Here is a 22,896-nt window from a genome sequence, read left to right on the forward strand (position 1 = left end):
GGTCTTTTCTAATGGAAAGTCAGCTCTTTGCATCAGGTAGCCAAAGTACTGGTTTCAGCTTCAGCATCAATCCTTCCACAGGACTGATTTCCTTTACAATTAACTGGTTTGATCTCCTTGCAGTCCAAGGGACTCTCAAGAGTATTCTCCAACACCACAGTTCAAAAGCATTAATTCTTCAGTGCTCAGTCTTCTTTACAGTATAACTCTCATATCCTTACATGACTATTGGAAAAACCATAATTTTAACTACAGGGATCTTTGTTGGCAAAGTAATGTCTCTGCTTTTTAATATGCTGTCTATATTTGTCATAGCTTTTCTCTGAAGGAGCAAGTGTCTTTTAATTTCATGGCTGCAGTCACCATCTGCAGAGATTTTGGAGTCCAGGAAAATAAAGTCTGTCACTGTTTCCTTCCCAGTCTATTTACCATGAAGTGATGGGACCGGATGCCATTTTTTGAATGTCGAATTTTAAGACAACTTTTTTACTCTCCTCTTTCACTTTCATGAAGAGTTTAGTTCCTCTTTGCTTTCTGCCATAAGGGTGGTGCCGTCTGCATATCTGAGGTTATTGATATTTCTCCCAGCAATATTGATTCCAGTTTGTGCTTCATCCAGCCCAGCATTTCACATGATGTACTCTGCATGTAAGTTAAATAGCAGGGTGACAGTATATAGCCTTGACATACTCCTTTCCCAATTTGGAACCAGTCCGTTGTTCCATGTCCATTTCTACCTGTTGCTTCCTGACCTGCATACAGATTTCTCAGGAGGCAGATAAGGTGCTCTGGTAGTCCCATTTATTGAAGAATTTTCCACAGTTTGTTGTGATCCACACAGGCAAAGGCTTTAAGGTAGTCAATGAAGCAGAAATAGATGTCTTTCTGGAACTCTCTTGCTTTTTGTATGATCCAATGGATATTGGCAATTTGATCTCTGTTTCCTCTGCCTTTTCTATACCTAGCTTGAACATCTGGAAGTTCTTGGTTCACATACTGTTGAAGCCGAGCTTGAAAAATTTTGAGCATTACTTTGCTAGTGTGTGAAATGAGTGCAGTTGTGAGGTAGTTTGAACATTCTTTGGCATTGCCTTTCTTTGGGACTGGAACAAAAACTGACCTTTCCATTTTAACACTCTTAAATTCTCTAGCTTTGAAACTCCCAAACTGGGCACCTTTGGCTGGGAACAAGAATGATCCTACAGTAACATGATTGATGATCATCATCTGTCTTCTGAAATATTCACCAGGTATATCTATTCAATATATTAAAAAATAAAGTTAAAAACACTAAAAGAGAGAGACGGAAGAGAGGTTGGGAAAGGAATTCTGGGCTATTAGTGTTAAGAATCTAAATAATGCAAAGCTTTACAAGGAAAACCCTGTAAATATGAGTATATTGGAAGTGGCTTAAGAGTTGAAAAAATGAAAAACAGTTTAAAAGTAACTATAATATACTTCAATGAGAAAAATAATCACTTTTCTTATTTTACTTATTTCCAAATTTATTTAAACACTTTTTAGTCTACCAACTAAAACCAAAGTTTACAACTCTTACAAAAATCTAATATACTGTGAGAACCTTGCACATTTGTTTGTAAGAAGGATATGGAGTTAATTTTTTTGTAAAATGATTAAGTAAAGTATAGTCATTTGGCCTGTTAGGTTCACATGGATCAGAAAGACAGTGTGATTTATGGTTTTCAACTTTATACACTTAACAGAGCAAGAAGAGAAGTGGGAATGGGAATAACAATAGGTCACATTTGGAACTGAAAGCAATAAAAGACAAACCAGTTACCACAGGCACCTTTTTCAATTACCATGAATTAATAATTGTAACATTTCATAAAAATACACATCCAACATTACACCAAGCATGGTGTTCTGGCAGGGCAGAATACCAAAATACCTTTGGAAACTCACAGGGTAACTTTCTGGGAAGTGTCAGCACATGGTAATAGGAATGGGCATCAGATCAAACCCAGGCAGGTTGCATTTAATTTGTTGCCTCTGTAAACACCAGGGTCTTCCTTTTTACAGCCTACATTTGTCATTTTGAACAGAAGCCTGGAGCTCTAGTTTTCTGCCTCCTGCCTCCAGACCAGCTTGTCAAATGCCTCAAGCCAGGAGCCATTTTGCTTTCATTATCTTCCTGGGGTGGATCACAATGTCAAGTGCAGGTGAACATTAAATAAATGCTCCTGGATGCCTGAAGCCAGATCATACCTGGACAGCACTGTGAAGCAGACAGAGTCTCCCTTTGAGAGTCCCAGGAGCCCTTTTTAGGTTTTGATTTGGAGTTTTTTGAGCATCTACTCCACTTCCTCTTTTAGGGGGCTGGCCTACCACCTGCTCTTCACCAGTTCTACTGCTCAGCAGATGAGGCTGCATCCAGTCCACGTCTTCTCAGAACTTCTTTTCGATCCATGGACTACTTCAAAGTCAGCATAAGGACTCTTCCCTTGGGCTTTCTCTGAATTCCAGAGTAACACGGCAGGCCATAGGGCCAACTTCTACCAACCCCAAACCAATGACAGACAGCAGCTGATAATATCCTGGATAAATACTCCATTTTCCTTAGACCTTCCAGCAGGATCTCTGAGATGGGTTTTACATTGCATCCCATAGGTTCCCAGTAACAATAGGAACTGTTGCTAGCTCCCTGATCTGTCTCAAGCATCTCTATGGATGCTTCTTGGGATTATCTCTTAAAAGAACCCAGGTCTCCTACACTGCAGGCATATTGTTTCTGAGCCACCAGGGAAACCCCTAAATAAATTACTGTACTGGAATCCTTTACTCAAAGTCAGTTTCTGGGGTCACTGAAGGAGATGTGTGTGTGTGTGTGTGCACACAATCATGTCTGACTCTTTGAGACCCTATGGACTGTAGCCCGCCAGGCTCCTCTTTCCATGGGATTTTCTGGGCAAGAATACCAGAGTGGGTTGCCATTTCCTTCTCTAGGGGATTTTCCTGGCTCAGGGATTGAACCTAAGTCTCCCGTGTCTCCTGCATTGCAGGCAGATTCTGTACCGCTAAGCCATCCGGGAAGCCCATGAAATAGATATACTCCAGTCAAAATCTCCTATCATTAAATAGTGTAAGCAGGTCAATTATACTCTGCCATGCATTTAAGCCAACATATTTTACCTAATGTTGAATAATTTGTATCTTTAGACATCTGTCTACAGGAATACAAACTGCCCTTTTAAAAAACAGACATGTGTAAACAGGTGAATGTAGGGCATTTTATAGAAGTAAGTTTGCTCACAAGGAGTAAGCAGCTTCCCAGTGTATTCTTCCTACAGATCTCTGATCATCATCAAACATAAGAGTCAGTTCCTTCAAAAATGTTTTACTTTTGAAGTGCTCAGATATCAACAGTTTCTTCAAGTAGAAAATGGATCCTTTCAAATAATTCATTGGGGCAGGGGTCCTAAACATTTCACTTATGTATATCAATAAGTCCATTAAGGAAGATTCAATTCATGCTGAAGCTTTCTGACAGTTCTTCAGTCAATCTAATTAATGTGGGCCATTCATTTGGGCAATTGTGGCAAATATCCCAGTTCAGACCAGTGGTTCTTGGTTTCAGGTGTGCATCAGAATGACCCCTGCTTGTGAAAACAAACTTTCTGATTTACTAGGACTGGACTGAGGGAGAGAATTTGCGTTTCTAACAAGTTCTCAGGTGACTGAGATGTTGTTAGTTGATCACACATTGAAAACCACAGCTGTAGACAACTCTTATATTCTCCTTCCACACACTGCATCTTTAAATTCAATAGAGTCTTCTGCATCTCCTTCAGTAAACACAGCCCAACAGCAGACACTTTTCCTAGGACTTGTCTCTCTTGCTTTACTGGCTGCCTGAAAGGAAAGGCCATTACTTTACAATTGATCCTTAATATAGCTTTTTCAGTATTCTTTCTTGCTTGTTAAAGTCACCTTCTCCTTTAAGCCATCACTCTGCACAGTAAAAGGAAATTCTCTACATTCACTCAACAATGAAGGTAATTTTCTGCCAGGCAGTGAATAAGAAAGACATGGTTCCCATACTAAGTTGTATTTGCATTGTTTTGCACTGTTCTAGCTTATAAATGCACAAAAACAAAATACCACAGTAATCATAAGGCTTGTATCTCAAAAATGTTGCATCTTAGATTTAGTTGGCAAAGACAGTATTTGGCAATCTGTTGAAAGTGCTGTCTTTCATATAGAAATGAAATGCCAAAAATAAAAGACCTATTTTAATATAACAACTTGAAGGAAAAATTATCAAATGCACAAGATCTTTAATAAAAAGAACAGATGCAGGTGGTGATTAACTTTCATAGCTTGCCTTTAACTTCATATTTAAGTTATTCTAATGTAACAATATATAGAACTTAATATATATATTATATATATATATAACTTGACATTACTTTGCCAACAAATGTTCGTCTAGTCAAGGCTATGGTTTTTCCTGTGGTCATGTATGGATGTGAGAGTTGTACTGTGAAGAAGGCTGAGAGCCGAAGAATTGATGCTTTTGAACAACTGTGGTGTTGGAGAAGACTCTTGACAGTCCCTTGGACTGCAAGGAGATCCAACCAGTCCATTCTGAAGGAGATCAGCCCTGGGATTTCTTTGGAAGGAATGATGCTAAAGCTGAAACTCCAGTACTTTGGCCACCTCATGTGAAGAGTTGACTCATTGGAAAAGACTAATCCTGGGAGGGATTGGGGGCAGGAGGAGAAGAGGACAACAGAGGATGAGATGGCTGGATGGCATCACTGACTCGATGGACATGAGTCTCAGTGAACTCCTGGAGTTGGTGATGGATAGGGAGGCCTGGCGTGCTGCAATTCATGGGGTCGCAAAGAGTCGGACACAACTGAGCGACGGATCTGATCTGATAAAAAGTAATTACCTGGGACAAGTAATCAAAGAAATAATAGGATAGACAAAAGGTATCATTTTGAAGATTCAGGAACATAATAGATTTTCCACAGACCAGATAAAAATGTGACTTTGTCTTCAGAAAATAAAACAGTAGACTAATGCGAATTCAACTCTGATTTTTAGATATCTTGTATAGAATTGTTTGTGTTCACAATGCAATGCTTTTTTCATAATTGCATGAAAGTGTGGTTATCATTGTCACTTATTACAGATCCTGTTTTTCCTTTCCTCAAGTTTATGTAATTTTATTTCATTCCATTTTTATTGAGATATAATTGACATACAACACTATGTAAGTTTAAGATGTACAGCATAATTATTTGACTTACATACTTTATGAAATGTTTACCAAAATAACCTGAATGAACATCCATCATCTCATACAGATTCAAAATTTAAAAAACAGACAAAAAGCTTTTGCCATGTGATGAGAACTCTTAGGATTTACTCACGTAACAAATTTCATATACAACATAAGGAAGTGTTAATTATATTTATCATGGTTTATGTTATCCCTGATACTTATTTACATTTTATAATTGGAATTTTGTACCTTTTGACCATCTTTATCCAATTCCACTGCCCATACCCTACCTCTGGTAACCACAAGTCTGATCTCTTTTTCTATAACTTTTTTTGGTCTGTTTTTGAAGACACTTTTCCAAAGAATATACGCAGATGGCCACAGGCACATTACCACTCAAAAGATGCTTGACATCATTAATCATCAGGGAAATACAAATCAACACCACAGTGAGCTATCACTTCACACCTGTCAGAATGGCTATTATCAGAAAAGACAACATACAAGAATTGAGGAAGATCTGGAGGAATGGGAACTCTCCTGCATTGTTGGTGGGAATATAAATTGGTATAGCCAGTATAGAAAACAGTATGAAGATACTTTCCCTCTGTCTAATTTCTTTGATTCTACAAAGTTTTATTTCTCTTGTTAAAAGATAAGACTCAAAAAAAAAAAAATCATACAATTATTCCCAAGGATATGGAACAATACGGGACTGCCTAGAAGGCAATGGCACCCCACTCCAGTACTCTTGCCTGGAAAATCCCATGGATGGAGAAGACTGGTAGGCTGCAGTCCATGCTGAGGGTTGGACATGACTGAGTGAGTTCACTTTCACTTTTCACTTTCATGCATTGAAGAAGGAAATGGCAACCCACTCCAGTGTTCTTGCCTGGAGAATCCCAGGGATGGGGGAGCCTGGTAAGCTGCCATCTATGGGGTCTCACAGAGTCGGACACAACTGAAGTGACTTAGCAGCACCAGTTGCTTACTGGTAAAGAATCCAGCAGCCAATGCAGGAAGTGTGGGCTTGATCTCCTGGTTGGGAAGATCCCCTGGAGAAGGAGATGACAACGCACTCCAGTATTTTTTCCTGGGGAATACCATGGACAGAGGAACCTGGCGGGCTACAGTCTATAGGGTTGCAAAAAAGAGTTGGACATGACTTAGCAACTAAACAATAGTAACAACATAGGAAAAATTCCCTTTTCCTATGTAAACAGTTGTAAATGTAAACAGTTGCTTCTATAGCAAGAGTATCTCTGTGATTGCTGATTGCAAAACCCATTCTAATTCTAGCTGTTTCTTCAGGTACACAGTAGGGCATTCGACCTGGGACACTTGGATGATGTGTCATCCTTGGTCACCATCCATGTGCAAGTTTACTGCTTCTTATATTAAAGGTTTGCTAGTTTGCATTTTGGTATAAAGAAGGCTGAACATTTACAAATCGATGCTTTCAAAGTGTGGTGATGAAGAAGACTCTTGAGAGCTCCTTGGATAGCATGGAGATCAAACCAGTCAATCCTAAAGGAAATTAACCCTGAATATTCATTGGAAGGACAGATGATGAAGCTGAAACTCCAATATTTGGCCACCTGATGAGAATATCTGACTCCTTAGAAAAGACCCTGATGCTGGGAAAGATTAAGATAGGAGGAAAAGAGGGTGACAGAGGATGAGATAGCTGGATGGCACCATCGACTCAATGGACATGAGTTTGAGCAAACTGCAAGAGATAGTGAAGGACAGGGAGACCTGGTATGCTGCAGTCCATGGTGCCACAAAGAGACAAGACTGAGTTACTGAACAACAAAAATAATTTGGTATCAAAGAAATGGTTCCCCACATTCCTATGCCTGCTAATCTCCTGACTGACTCCTTCCTGATTTTCTAGTTGTGTTCAACAAAACATCCTGATTATTTGCCTTTTTAAACAATTAAAATCTATTTGTCATGTGGATAATTTTGTTTTGGCTAAATATTTTAAAGCCACCAGAGCAGCCTGAACTTTAGACATTCTTTGATAATCAAAAATAGTAATTTCCTTGAAAAACTCCACATGGCTTTATGCCATAAGCCTGAATGTATTTAATAAAGTGAACAGTGTCTCTGAAGTCAATTTAATGACTCCTCATTGTCTTCCTGTGTCTGGATATGATCAGATTACCTCCTTTCATTGAATTATGCCACTCTTTAAGCCCAACTCAAAGCTTGTTCCATTACACCTCTATTCTCTTTCCTTGATGATTGTGTTTAAAGGTGATCATACTTGTGAAATCAGAAAGAAGTCTATACACAGAGCCCGTACTGAAAGGCAACAGAAGAAGCTGAATTAGTCTAATACACCTCTCACAGAAGTGCACACACATGCATATTTTCCTGTTCCTTGGCATTACAATTTGTGACAGCAAGGGAGACCTTGACTCCCTTGTTCAGTCCCAGAAGACACCTGGGTAGAAAGATGATGATGGCCCCAGATGCTCCAGGAGGCCTTGAGTACTTGGTTTGGTTGAGACCAAACGTCCATTGTCTTCAGATCCCTGTAATGCCCCCCTACTCCAATTACCAGGACTGTGGGGGGTTTAAGTCATAAGAAACGACAAATACTTTCTCACTACATCATCTCTGACAAAATTCAGACTCATGTCTCGGATCCAGTACATCCTTTCTCTTTTTGCATTCAGGTAATTTTATCTGGGTATTATGAAATTTTCCTATGGACATGAATGTCCCTTAGTTTTCAATGCTTTATTTCTCAAAATAGTACTTATGAAAGAAAAAATATACCAAATATACCATGTAAGTGGTCACCTGTAGAATCTGTATGTCTCAATGAATTACCAAGTTATTTTTCCTTTTTCCTTTATAGTGGAAAGGACTAATATTCAGAGTAACATACAAACTGATGTTTCTAACATCTATTTATTGTATTTACTATGACATGTCACTTTTGTATATGTGTCTAGGATATATTTCATTAATACTCTTTTTATATTTTGGGAAAGTGAATTCCATCCAGAGACCTAAACAAAGCAATGAAAAAGGAGGGAATAGCATTTATAGTTCTTCCATGTTAGCACAATGTCACAATATCACATACTATACAGCGTCACTATATTGTCTAGCAATATACTGGTATTTACAGGATTGCAAAGTGACAATGCAATCATTCTCAAATGGTAAAGAATCTGCCTACAATGTGGGAGACCCAGGTTCGATTCCTGGTCAGGAAGATCCCCTGGAGAAAGAAATAGCTATCCACTCTAGAATTCTTGCCTGGAGAATTCCATGGACAGAGGAGACTGGCAGGCTACAGTCCATGAGGTCACAAAGAGTCAGGCAAGACTGAGTGACTAACACTTTCATTTCATGTACCCAAGGTAATGAGAAATGGATATTTGTATCTTCCTCTAAATGCTGGAGACACTTGGGAGTAAGTTCCTAGCATCCTCATTTTTTTCTCTACATTTCTTTCGTAGATCAATCTGGCCATCCCTAAGGCTCTAAATATCATCTATATCATATCTCCTAAGTTTCTAACTCCATCCCTTACCTTGTCTATAATTTCAAATTCTTATTTCCAATTATACTTTTATAACATTATTTTTGTCAGAATCTTAATCTTAATCCCAAACTGAGTTCTCTATTCCATCCTCTCCCCTACTGCTCAAGTTTAATCCACACCTTGTCTTTTTTCAGTAATGGCACAACTATCTCCCTGGCTACTCAAGCCAGATAAATGGGAAACATCTTTCATTTGTCTTTCCCTCCTTACTTCCATGTTCCATATATATCAGCCTTCTCTTAATCACCACTGCCAACATTTTGAACCATTTCCTCTCTCACTAAAACCATTCAAAAACTCAAACTGGTGCTTCACCATTTCACCCCCAATACACTTTTCAATGTGGCAGACAATAATCTTCTAGAATTTTAAAGCCTGTGATGACTGTAATACCTTCTGTTGAACTTAAGGCTGAACTCTTGCTGAGTTCAGCAAGCTTACTGAAGGCTTGCTGACTCCATGATTCGGCTCCTGTTGCCTCCTTCCACCTCACTTTGTTTCTCTCCATCTTGCTCTAACTCGAGCTATAATGGCCCAATTTCATTTACTAGAGCTCAGCAAAGGCCTTCTTCCTTAAGACTCTTAGTCCTCAGGCTTTTTTTCTGCCTGAAAAGCAACTCTGTCCCTCTTCTTACCATAATCAGCTCTCTTTCAGTCTAGAAATGACATATGAAAATACAACTCAGGCTGGCCATCCTTGGTCATCCTCTCTGAAATAGTTCTCTCCTCTTATCCAAAACCATAGTACCTTATTCATTCTGTTTACTCTAGATATTACCTTATTTTTGTTTACTTGCTTCAAATCTGTCTCTGCCCACTGGATTCATGCTCTTGGAGGGTAGAAGCTAATTCTGCAGGTTAGTCACTATCACCCCTTCCCAGCAAAATGGTCTGCATATAGTAGGCATTCTAATAAAAACAATAAGAATGTTATACAGTAACGAATATGATGATTATAATATCAGTATATTTGCTCTTACTAAGATATTAACACTGTTATCAGTGTTTTGTGTGTATTAACTCATTTAAAGAGATAAGTACATTGATTATTCCTCTGTGAGCACAGAGTAGTTAAGTACTGGCTAAGTCATAAAGTACTGTCTTAGCCACTGGCTAAGCAAGTGGCAGAACAGGGATTCAAATGTTTGTGTTTTGACCCCAAACACCCAAGCTCGTAACTATCCTACTAGGCTACCTATTGAAACATGAGGTCAAACAACAATCAAGGAATCCAAGGATAGTAGAACATATTTAATGAAATATATAAATACAAGACACAAGGTTTAACAAAGGTCAAGGAATTTAAAGCCAAAATACATTTAATAGTAATATTTTTTTTTTAAATGGTGAACTTTTTTGATGATTCAGAAGGTGTACATGGGTCATGAAGCATCTCAGCATATCATAATGATTATTAGGCTAAAGAATGTATAATACAAGCCCAGTCTTACTTGATCCTGTGGAATATCCTTTATTTTTAAAATATCTTGTTCAAGATCCTTCAGTCTGATTTTTACATTGTGCTAAGTTGCTTAAGTTGTGTCCAACTCTTTGTGACTATGGACTGTAGCCCAACAGGCTCCTCTGTCCATGAGATTCTTCAGGCAAGAATACTGGAATGGGTTGTCAGGCCCTCCTTCAGGGAATCTTCCCAATCCAGGGATTGAAACCATGTCTCTTATGTCTCCTGTGTTGGCTGGCAGGTTCTTTACCACTAGCACCACCCAGAAAGCCCATTTTCATTTTATATGAGTTCAAAAGACAGTGCCAGGTATTTGACCAAACTAGGCTAAATTTGGAGAAAACAGGAGCATTATTACTCCTGAATAGTTGCAGACTCACAAGCATTAGGACAGCAGGCCTGTTCCCTCAAAAGCAATCTGGAAAGATACAACATGGTTTTCCATGTCCTCAAACTGATGTCTAATCCTCGGACTCATTGTGGCACTCTTAAAAAACACTATATGACCCCCAAAGTAGCCATGGATACACTCATCTACTGGCTCATATAGCTACTAAAAGTTATTCCCAACCAGGGTGACCCATGCTTGAGGTATGATAATTTCAAAATCAATTAGAAAAAGAAAAAGAAAAAAAAAGGAGGATTGTATTTGTCCTCTGAGTAATTCAGAGAAACCATATTTGGCAACAGCAAGTTGTGAAAACAACATTTATCAGCATCAAAACCAGGCTCCAGAGGAGATCTGACTTGGGCTCTCAGATGCTCAGAAGTTGAAGCATGGCAGGTTGTTTGAAAAGATAAAGACTGGACTCTGCCTGTTTTCATTTCTCCCTACAAACTTTTTCAAGATCTTATCTCATTTCCTTTCCCTCTTTAAAGTGTGGTTTCGATCTTCTTTCCAAAAGAGACACAGCTCCCTGGATTTATCACTATTTTTGGCTTCTTAAAAGGTCTTTATGTTTAATCCTCGGGAGTAAACAAACTTCTTCAATCTCTCTAACTAAGACTAAATATAGAACCAGATCTTAGGTTGTTATCTACCCAGAGCACCTGATGGCATTTGGGAGGTGGGGACGGAAAAGGGGACTTAAAAATGATAAACAGCTTAGTTTTCCATGTCATTTTCTATAACTAACAATATCATATACAACAATATCCCAAGGAAACATGATTAATCTGTGGTTAAATATTTTAAAATTATTTAGAGTTACAATTGAATAGGAGTTTGACCCCATCCATAATCTAGGGACATTTAAGCTTCTATCCCTTTTCCTCTGATTATAAGAGATACTCCATTATAAACTCCATGAAATGGGTTGGTTCTGTCTTTTAAATAGCTCATATTCATAAGATTTAAAATGTAAAGTATTTTTATTGTTCACAGACTTAATAAATTTTTATTGACTGCCTATTATTCTTCTTATTAGGTCCTATGTTGTTGTTGTTTAGTTGCTAAGTCATGTCCAACTCTCTTTTGTGACTCATGAACTATAGTCCACCAGGTTGCTCTGTCCATGGGATTTTCCAGCAAGAATACTGGAGTGGGTTGCCATTTCCTTCTCCAAGAGATCTTCCCAATCTAGGGATCGAACCCACATCTCCTTTGGCAGGTGGATTCTTTACCACTAAGCCACCAGTGAGGCCCATACTCAGCAATAAAATAATCAACAGTCATGGCTCAAGCTCTGACTAACAAAACATTTCAGTGAGGACAAGTCACCCTGCTCTGATTCTTTAGTGGAAGAACCTGACAAGGGTCATCAAGAAAGTCATCTCTGAAGAAATTATTTTTTTACTGACATCTAAAACATGAGAGGACTTCCCTGGTGGTCCAGTGGTGAAGACTCCACACTTTCATTGCAGGGAGCACACAGGTTCAATCCTTGATCTGGAAGCTAAGATTCCAAACGCTGCATCAAAAGGTCAATAAACAAATAAATACATAAAAACATTAGGAGAAAAAAATATATATCAGGAAAAAGATCAGCATATGACAGGAAAGAGCCTATGGAGGTCAAAGGATTGAAGATGAGTATGATTGCAATCTGATCAGGGAAGGTGGTGGGCAAAGTGGAGAGGGAGGGTATAAAGTGTGTCCTAAGGATCTGGGAGGACATGAGCCACATGTGGCTTTATAGGCCACACTCAAGAGTTCTGTCTTTATTCTAAAAATACAGAGAGCCCCCTGACATGTTTTAAATTGGAAGCCCAAGTTAACAAGGAATGTGCCCTGGAAAGAGCCCTCTACAGACCAGAGAAGAGACTACAGGGATCCACATACGGGTGAGCAGGGGTGTGAGAAGACACTGCAGTGACAAGTGAGGAAACAATGATTTGGGCTAGGAGGTGGGAGGATGGACAAAAGCATAATTAGTTGAGGGATATTAAGAGGCAACGTGAGCCAGACTTGGGAGCAAACTAGACATCAGGGTAAAGGGAGAAGTGTGGAGAATGACTCCTGTGTTATTATGTACTTCATACCATTTAACATGAATTCCACTCAAATAGATAAAGGTGGTTAACACAGTCAGTACTATACTATGAGAAGTGAAATGAAAGCATTAGTAGCTCAGTTGTGTCCGACTCTTTAAGACCCCAGAGACTTCAACCTGCCAGGCTCCTCTGTCCATTGAATTCTCCAGGTAAGAATATTGGAGTGGGTAGCTATTCCTTTCTCCAGGGGATCTTCTCAACCCAGAGATCAAACCCGGGTCTCCTGATTGCAGGAAGCCTTTTTACCACCATGGGCTTCCCTTGTAGCTCAGTTGGTAAAGAATCTGCCTGCAGTGAAGGAGACCCAGGTTCGATCCCTGGGTTGGAAGATCCCCTGGAGAAGCAAATGGCAACCCACTCCAGTATCCTTGCCTGGAAAATCTCATGGACAGAGGAGCCTGGTGGGCTGCAGTCCATGGGGTTGCAAAGAGTAGGGCACAACTGAGCGACTCACACTTACTTACTTTTTACTGTCTAAGCCAACAGAAAAGCCCATACTATGAGATGCTGGTACTAAATGTAAATGCTTATATTTGCATATTGGGATGAAGTACTCTATTAGGCTTAAATTCATTTATCCTAAATAAAGAAGAGTTTCCAATTAATAAAAAATTGTCCACTAAACTACATTAGCAGCAAAAATTATAATGAGTTTCATTGCAATAACTTTGGGAAGAACAAAAAGCAATGAATTTCTATTATATGTAGGGAATTAATTAGTCTAATATTAGTTTCCTAAAGATGGAATTTTAAAAAATTAATCACAGATCATGAAGAAACACTGGAGTCAAATATCAATACCCAGGTAATTAACTGACAAAAGACTTTTCATTAGTGTAACTGTAATTTTAAAAAATAAAGCTACCAAAGGACAGGCAGATAATTTGTTTTGAAGTATAATATCTGAGCAGTTACACTAGCAAAAACATCCTATTCTTTTATGCAGAATAAATTATAAACAAAATAATAAATGGAAAAAGGTAAAGAAAAGCATTCTGTTTCAAGATTTTAGTAAATCTTTGCTGTATTTTTCTTAACTTTTAGTTTGCAAAATACATATAAAGCTGAAAAACAGCTCTAGACTTCAAAGTCTAGTAGACATCAATTCAATACACTCTCTAATGTGGCAGATGTGGAAAAAATACCAATTAAACAATGCTCAAACCAGGCTTTTGTTCTGTAATTTCTGTACAGAACAAATCCACTGATTTCCTATCTGTCCATCATATCCCTTACTTATTTCAAAAACTGAATTCATATAATTCACTTTTTTCAGGAAGATGACATATATTGCTTTCTTCCTCAACATTTGGTACACAGTATAGAATGTATCTTATACTTTCCTTTATTCTTTAATTTTCATATATCTCCTGTTCAACTAATTTTTGTTGTTGTTGTTTTATTTATTTTTTTTCTCTAATTTTATTTTATTTTTAAACTTTACATAATTGTATTAGTTTTGCCAAATATCAAAATGAATCCGCCACAGGTATACATGTGTTGTTGTTTTAAATATTTATTATTTATTTATTTGACTGCACCACATCTTAGTTGCAACACATGCAGTCTTCAGTCTTCACTGCAGCAGGCAGCATATGGGATCTTCACTTTGGCATGCAGGATCTAGTTCCCTGACCAGGGATCAAACCTGGGCCCCCTGTATTGGAAGCATGAAGTCTTACCACTCAATCACTAAGGAAGTTCCCCGTTCAACTAGTTTTATGTACTCAAGATAACTTTGTTTTTTCCTGATCATTTAAGTGTTCAGCATCTAAAAACAATTAAAGCGTAATAGCTGAATGATTGAATACATTTTATCTTGTGTGTGTGTGTGTGTGTGTATGTGTGTGCTGTGCTCAGTCATGTATGACTCTTGGCAACCGCATGGACTGGAGCCCACAAGGCTCCTCTGTCCATGTAATTTTCCAGGCAAGAATACTGGAGTGGGTTGTCATTTCCTACTCCAGGGGATCATCCTGATCCAGGGATTGAACCCACATGTCTTGCATCTCCTGCATTGGCAGGCTGATTCTTTACCACTGAGTCACTTGGGATCTTACAGAGGAGTTAACAGTTCACACCAGCTTGTATTTGTGTTTTGTTTTTCCTCTTAATGTGACAAAATGAAGAAAAGTTTGCAGTATCCTTAAAAGGTTCAGTTTTCAGTTTTTATGTAATTTCTATGATATTTATTTTGCTCATGTTATATTAGTATTATGAAACCCTAGGAAGACATAAACATATTAATTGAAATAAAACCAATCATTCTAGGAAATACATGAAAGATAAAAATACTATTAACAGTTTTCTGTGGAATTGCCATTTGCAAAACTCCATCCTCATATAATATTTCAACTGATACTGGGAAAATAAATACTGAGTGGAGAGCAGAGGTTTGGTGTTTAAACTGGAGCTGTGCAGCTAAGCAATATTTCCCAGTAGCTCGTGCTCATGATCAGTCACTTCAGTCATGTCCAATTCTTTGTAACCCTGTGAACTGTGGGCCACCAGGCTCCTCTGTCCATGGGATTCTCCAGTAAATAGCCATGCCCTCCTCCAGGGGATCTTCTCAACCCAGTGGCCAAACCCAGGTCTCCTGCATTGCAAGCAGATACTCTACCCACAGAGCCATGTGGGAAGCCTCTTATTTCCCAGTATAAGTCATCTCATTTTGAAGAACTTGAGAGGAAATGAAGTTAAAAGAGAAATGAATGTAAACTTTTCAGAAATGTTTCACAACAAATATGGTGAATTTCAGACATTTACTTTCTCCCCCTTTCCTTTATAATAAGTTATGTGAACAATTAACAACTTTATTGAGTGTGTGTGTGTGTGTAGGTGTGTGTTCAGTTGCTCAATTGGGTCCAACTGTTTGTGGTCCCATGGCCTGTAGCTGGCCAGGCTCCTCCGTCCATGGGATCTCCCAGGCAAGAATACTAGAATGGGTAGCCATTCCCTTCCCAACCCAGGTTTTGAAACCGAGTCTTTTGTGTCACCTGCAGGTGGATTCTTCACCATTGTGCCAAATTTAAATTGAACACAACACTTTAAATCCAGGGAAGCCAGGACTAAAGGATTCCCTATGTTTTCAACTATTGAGAATGAGTAGAAAGATTTTCCAAAGTTACGGACTTCACCCAAGTGGGAAATCTGCAGCTTCCATCTGTCATGTATGGGTCTATGCTTGCTACTTCATTGTATTTCCTGGTAAATAACTGCCATTTTCAAAAATAAACCTTGTTTGTGTGCTACACGTGAATTGGGATGAAAATTCCAGATGTGGTGAAGAAAGGGAAATTGTGCATGATAATATATGAATCAAATTTCCCAGAGATTTCACAGAAGTTGGGCATTACACAGGTAAGAAAGAATATAATAAAACAACCATGGGCTAACAACATCAGCCTTTATTGTTGTAAACAATAAATGACCCTTGAAAAATTATATGGCATTTTCATCATTTTCCAACTGAATTCCATTTTAGTTTTGGGGACATTTTCTTTTTTTTTAATATAAATTTATTTATTTTAATTGGAGGTTAATTACAATATTATATTGGTTTTGCCATACATCAACATGAATCTGCCACAGGTATACACGTGTTCCCCATCCTGAACCCCCCTCCCACCTCCCTCCCCGTACCATCCCTCTGGGTCATTTGAAGTTCTTCAAACATCAAAGGAAGCTGTTACTTTTTCTGATGTTCTTAACTCACATGTAGATAAAGTAGTTATGATGTTCACAAGGTAGGGAGAACTCCTGGCATACATTCAGTCAGGTGAGTGATATTCCTGAGTACAGTGCTAAGGATGTACAAAAATGTAAGTGGTCTCTATATGCTAGGAGTTATGAAGACTGGAAGAGACAGAGAAGGAAGTAATTAAGTAAATAATTATAAAGACTGTATGTACTGGTGTAACTACAGTACATACAGTAAGTCATAGAACACAGAGGATGGAGTTCTGTGACATTTTAAAGATAGAGAACAAATAATAAATAGGGCCAAAGTACTACTTACTTTTTATTTTGTTTTGTTTGAATCCACCTGCAATGCAGGAGACCCCAGTTTTATTCCTGGGTCAGGAAGATCCCCTGGAGGAGGGAATGGCAACCAACTCCAGTATTCTTGCCTGGAAAATCCCCATGGACAGAGAAGCCTGGGGGGCTACAGTCCATGGGGTCGCAAAGAGTGGTACATGAGTGACTGACTAAGTACAGCACAGCACAGTGCTTTGTTTATTGAGTTTGCCTGAAACGCAATTATAACCTATCTTTATCTGTCTCTGCATTTAAAAGGATGTGACATAAAATCTACAGGGAAGCTGTTAACAAAATCTAAAAAGCAAACAAACAAAATATCTTTTATATAACTTGACTAAAAGAGAAACTGGCCATAAAGGCAGTAAAATTTTCAAGATTCTAGGGTTTAGGGGTCCTTGGTTTTATCTAAAATGACATAATTAACAGTCTTTTAGAAAAAACTCACAAAATCCATTTAAGAAAAACATCAAATATGCTAACTGTGATATTTACACTCCATCTTAAGTAATATCAAATTATGAAAAATGAAAAATATAAAAGTGAACAAAAAGTAAACTTTTTAATGTAATCTGTTGTCATCTGATTTGGTTATATAATTGAAGGCATTATTTTCAAGGTAATAAGCACTCAGAAAAATAAATGCTTAAGGGTAGATAAGAACTATATAAATAACCCAGGAGCTAATGAGGCTTACTGAAAAGAGCAGATTAAAAACAGAAGCTAAATACGCAAGAGGGTAAATGTGACATTAGCAGAACAGCATAAAGTTCTTCACCACATATCTTCAAAAGCTCTGTTTTTGACAGGTAGGTATATGGTTTTAAGTGAATGGCCCTCTAGCAAGATGCTTTATCTCCTTCTTCAAATTCTGTAACAATTTGTTGTCAGAATCATTCTCTTCTTTATTCAAGTTACCCATTTCCTGTCCCTTTCACATTCTCAGACCTCAATAAAATTAAATGCATGTTAAAGGCAAAGCTCATGTCCTCTTTACTTTGGCTTTGCCTTTGGTAATTCACACAAGACTTCATAAAAGGTCTCATAAGAGAATGTGACTGTGAGTTGGGTGCTTAAATACTAACAGAGGTCACCAGTCGCCAAGAGGAAAAGCCATTACAGACAGAGCAAAGGGAAGAGGGAAGACACAGGACATGGTTCAGTGTGGTTATGGTACTGCTGGAGAAAGAGTATGCCACAAAGAACATCTTAGGAGATGAGGCTGAAAATGTGGACAAGAGCCCAATCAAAGCTTTATTATCCTAAGGGCCATGCAGAACCACTGGCAGGGTTAGACAAGAGATTAACATTTGGTTACTGATTTAATTTTGAAAAAGGCGAGAGAGATAGATGAGTACATATTCTAGTCTAGATGATCAGGAAAATGAATCTATTTCATCCATGAAATGAGATGAAGAGATGAGCTAATTTGGTTAAAAAACAAAAAATCAGTGATTTGGGGATTTACTTAATGACTGAAATGGAGAAGAATGGGGAGGTACAGGGCTTTCCTGATGGCTCAAGCAGTAAAGAATCCACCTGCAATGCAGGAGATACAGGAGATGCGGGTTCAATTCTGGGGTTGGGAAGATTCCCTGAAGGAAATGGCAACATACTTCAGTATTCTTGCCTGGAAAATCCTATGGACATAGGACTCTGGCAGGCTACAGTCCATAGGTTTGCAAAGAATTGGACACAGCTGAGCATGCAGGCATGGGGAGGTACAGACAGGGAGAACCAACAGTTTTGGTTTAAATATTGTGAAGGTTTGAGATGTCTTTCACCTGCCAGTTTTATCACTATAAAGAAGCTATTAATATTTTAACTCCCTAGTTTCCTCATTTATAATATGGGGATAATAATAAAGTTACTGTAAGTAAATGAAAAGTGCTTAGATAAAGTGCCAAACATCCATCAAAGCCAAAAATGTTAGCATTTACTACTATCATTAAGCATCAACAGCAGCACTCTGTGGACCTGCCTTTGGGAAAGAAGATACACTCTTCTGGTTTCCAGGAAAACCTTTTGAGAACTTTGCATGACCTCTGTGTTGATTTCTTTTTCCCCAGCCTTCTTGAAATAGGACACAAGCTTCTGCTCTTTCTGTTCCTCTTCATTCACTCTGCCCTGGTCTCTTCCTGTGCACATCCTCCAAATGTTGGTGAGTTCCTTTGTTATATTTTTGGAGGTTGGGCTTCAAGCAATTTTTGAATCCTTACAATGGGCTGAAGTTGTTATGGGTTAAATCATGTATCACACACACAAAAAAATGTATGTTGAAGTCCAAACTACTTCATCACGTGACCTTACTAAAAAAAGTTATTGCAGATGTAACTGACCAAGATGAGGTCATATCAGAGTAAGTTCAGTTGCTCAGTCGCGTCCGACTCTTTGCAACCCCATGAATCGCAGCACGCCAGGCCTCCCTGTCCATTACCAACTCCCGGAGTTCACCCAGACTCACGTCCATCAAGTCAGTGATGCCATCCAGCCATCTCATCCTCTGTCGTCCCCTTCTCCTCGTGCCCCCAATCCCTCCTAGCATGACAGTTTTTTCCAATGAGTCAACTCTTCACATGAGGTGGCCAAAGTACTGGAGTTTCAGCTTTAGCATCATTCCTTCCAAAGAAATTCCAGGGCTGATCTCGTTCAGAATGGACTGGTTGGATCTCCTTGCAGTCCAAGGGACTCTCAAGAGTCTTCTCCAACACCACAGTTCAAAAGCATCAATTCTTCGGCGCTCAGCCTTCTTCACAGTCCAACTCTCACAGCCATACATGACCAGAGGAAAACCACAGCCTTGACTAGATGGACCTTTGTTGGAAAAGTAATGTCTCTGCTTTTCAATATGCTATCTAGGTTGGTCATAACTTTCCTTTCGAGGAGTAAGCATCTTTTAATTTCATGGCTGCAGTCACCATCTGCAGTAATTTTGGAGCCCCAAAAAATAAAGTCTGACACTGTTTCCACTGTTTCACCGTCTATTTCCTATGAAGTGATCGGACCGGATGCCATGATCTTCGTTTTCTGAATGTTGAGCTTTAAGCCAACTTTTTCACTCTCCATTTTCACTTTCATCAAGAGGCTTTTTAGTTCTTCTTCACTTTCTGCCATAAGGGTGGTGTCATCTGCATATCTGAGGTTATTGATATTTCTCCCGGCAATCTTGATTCCAGCTTGTGTTTCTTCCAGTCCAGCATTTCTCATGATGTACTCTGCATAGAAGTTAAATAAGCAGGGTGACAATATACAGCCTTGACGTACTCCCTTTTCCTATTTGGAACCAGTCTGTTGTTCCATGTCCAGTTCTAACTGTTGCTTCCTGACCTGCATACAAATTTCTCAAGAGGCAGATCAGGTGGTCTGGTATTCCCATCTCTTTCAGAATTTTCCACAGTTTATTGTGATCCACACAGTCAAAGGCTTTGGCATAGTCAATAAAGCAGAAATAGATGCTTTTCTGGAACTCTCTTGCTTTTTGCATGATCCAGCGGATGTTGGTAATTTGATCTCTGGTTCCTCTGCCTTTTCTAAAACCAGCTTGAACATCAGGAAGTTCACTGTTCACGTATTGTTGAAGCCTGGCTTGGAGAATTTTGAGCATTACTTTACTAGCGTGTGAGATGAATGCAGTTGTGCGGTAGTTTGAGCATTCTTTGGCATTGCCTTTCTTTGGGACTGGAATGAAAATTGACCTTTTCCAGTCCTGTGGCCACTGCTGAGTTTTCCAAATTAGCTGGCATATTGAGTGCAGCACTTTCATAGCAGCATCTTTCAGGATTTGAAATAGCTCAACTGGAATTCCATCACCTCCATAGCTTTGTTTGTAGTGATGCTTTCTAAGGCCCACTTGACTTCACATTCCAGGATGTCTGGCTCTAGGTCAGTGATCACACCATCGTGATTATCTGGGTCATGAAGATCTTTTTGTACAGTTCTTCTGTGTATTCTTGCCATCTCTTCTTAATATCTTCTGCTTCTGTTAGGTCCATACCATTTCTGTCCTTTATCGAGCCCATCTTTACATGAAATGTTCCCTTGGTCTCTCTAATTTTCTTGAAGAGATCTCTAGTCTTTCCCATTCTGTTGTTTTCCTCTATTTCTTTGCTGAAGAAGGCTTTCTTATCTCTTCTTGCTATTCTTTGGAACTCTGCATTCAGATGCTTATATCTTTCCTTTTCTCCTTTGCTTTTCGCTTCTCTTCTTTTCACAGCCATTTGTAAGGCCTCCCCAGACAGCCATTTTGCTTTTTTTTGCATTTCTTTTCTATGGGAATGGTCTTGATCCCTGTCTCCTGTACAGTGTCACGAACCTCATTCCATAGTTCATCAGGTACTCTATCTATCAGATCTATGCCCTTAAATCTATTTCTCACTTCTACTGTATAATCATAAGGGATTTGATTTAGGTCATACCTGAATAGTCTAGTGGTTTTCCCTACTTTCTTCAATTTAAGTCTGAATTTGGCAATAAGGAGTTCATGATCTGAGCCACAGTCAGCTCCTGGTCTTGTTTTTGCTGACTGTATAGAGCTTCTCCATCTTTGGCTGCAAAGAATATAATCAGTCTGATTTCAGTGTTGAGCATCTGGTGATGTCCGTGTATAGAGTCTTCTCTTATGTTGTTGGAAGAGGGTGTTTGTTATGACCAGTGCATTTTCTTGGCAAAACTCTATTACTCTTTGCCCTGCTTCATTCCATATTCCAAGGCCAAATTTGCCTGTTACTCCAGGTGTTTCTTGAGTAAGGTGGGCTCTTAATCAGTATGATTGATATCCAATACTTTAGAAGAAAAGGGCAGAGAAACAGAGAGCAGAGGCACGAATGGCATCTGAGGCAGAGACTGGAGTGATGCAACTGCCAGTCAAAGGATGCCCAGGCCTGACAGCCACTACAAGAGAGGAAGAGACCAGGAAGAAGCTTCTGTTACAGATTTCAGAGGGACCATGGCCCTGCCAACACATTGATTTTGGATTGCTAGCCTCTAGAACCATGAGACAAGATATCTCTGTTGTTTTAAGACACCCATTTTTCTTAGGACTCCTTTGTTACATGAGCCTTGAGAAACTAATATATAAATAGATATAAGAATGTGCTATTTTTCTAAAACGAGAGTTCTCAGCTTTTCATCAGATTCTCAGAAGGACTTGAAACCCCCAGGAAAACTTCAGCACCAACTGTTTCTTACACTCTCCTTTGGCGATCCCATGCACTCCTTTGACATTAACTGGAACCTGGGTATCTCTGCTTACCAAATCTATACACTAAGCTATACTTTTCTGGAGCACTGGAACTCTATGCCCACTTGAAATCTCTTCTCACATATCCACCATTGAGTGGAGGACATGCTGAGCTATCATTACCTTCCTCATTTCACTAAACAATGCCACAATTCACTTAACTGTTCAAACTCAACACAGAAAAGGCCTCATAATCCATAATCTCATCCATCATTAAGAGCGGTTAGCCTAATATCTAAAATAAATCACAAATATGTCCATTTCTCTTCCCCCTTTGCTCCCATTACTCTAGGCTGCCAATCTCACATCTCTCATGGAGTAAAACAATTGCCTCCCCAGCTGGCTTCCTCACTTCCTCTTTTGTCTTCCTCTTATTCATTGTTTTGGTGAGATGCCAGGACAGAGATTAACATGAAGTTAAGCAATGAGTGTTCCCCTGTGGAGGAAAGGAGTGAAAAATGGGATTTTGGAGACAGAGGAGTTGGGTTGTAAAGATTAGGGTGACCAATTCATCCTTTTTTTTGCCTAGGACAACAGATTGACTGCTTTGCCCCTAACACCAGGAATCAAGAAAGGATGACCTCAGATGTTACTCCTATTCACCATAATAAAAGAAATCTTAGACAGTGCAATAAGGCAAGAAAAAGAAAGGAAAGAAATATAGAATAAAGAATAATGAAGAAGCATTAATAAAATTTTCTCTATCCAAATAAAATACAGTTGTCTGCTAGAACTAATAAATGAGTTTAGTAAGTCATAGGATATAAAATCAATCACACACACACATAACTATATAATAGCAATGAGCAACTGGAAATCGAATTTTTTAGAAGTATCATTTA

General features: G+C 38.8%; 1 protein-coding gene and 1 long non-coding RNA gene across 6 annotated transcripts in view; one reads left to right on the forward strand and one right to left on the reverse strand.

The window, feature by feature from the left end:
• Window positions 1–22,896, reverse strand: part of CTNNA2 (catenin alpha 2) — a 1,365,089-nt gene that overhangs the window by 947,496 nt on the left and 394,697 nt on the right. The gene's annotated exons all lie outside the window — the stretch shown is intronic.
• Window positions 8,597–16,202, forward strand: LOC139185660 (uncharacterized). 2 transcript variants are annotated; one of them, XR_011569154.1, is made up of 4 exons: window positions 8,597–8,690; window positions 9,594–9,679; window positions 12,462–12,567; window positions 15,780–16,202. It is a non-coding gene; the product is annotated as an uncharacterized lncRNA (long non-coding RNA). The 2 variants fall into 2 exon arrangements; XR_011569155.1 differs by lacking the exon at window positions 9,594–9,679.

The sequence above is a fragment of the Bos indicus genome, chromosome 11 (genome assembly GCF_029378745.1).
Source record: "Bos indicus isolate NIAB-ARS_2022 breed Sahiwal x Tharparkar chromosome 11, NIAB-ARS_B.indTharparkar_mat_pri_1.0, whole genome shotgun sequence".
NCBI classification, from domain to species: Eukaryota; Metazoa; Chordata; class Mammalia; order Artiodactyla; family Bovidae; genus Bos; species Bos indicus.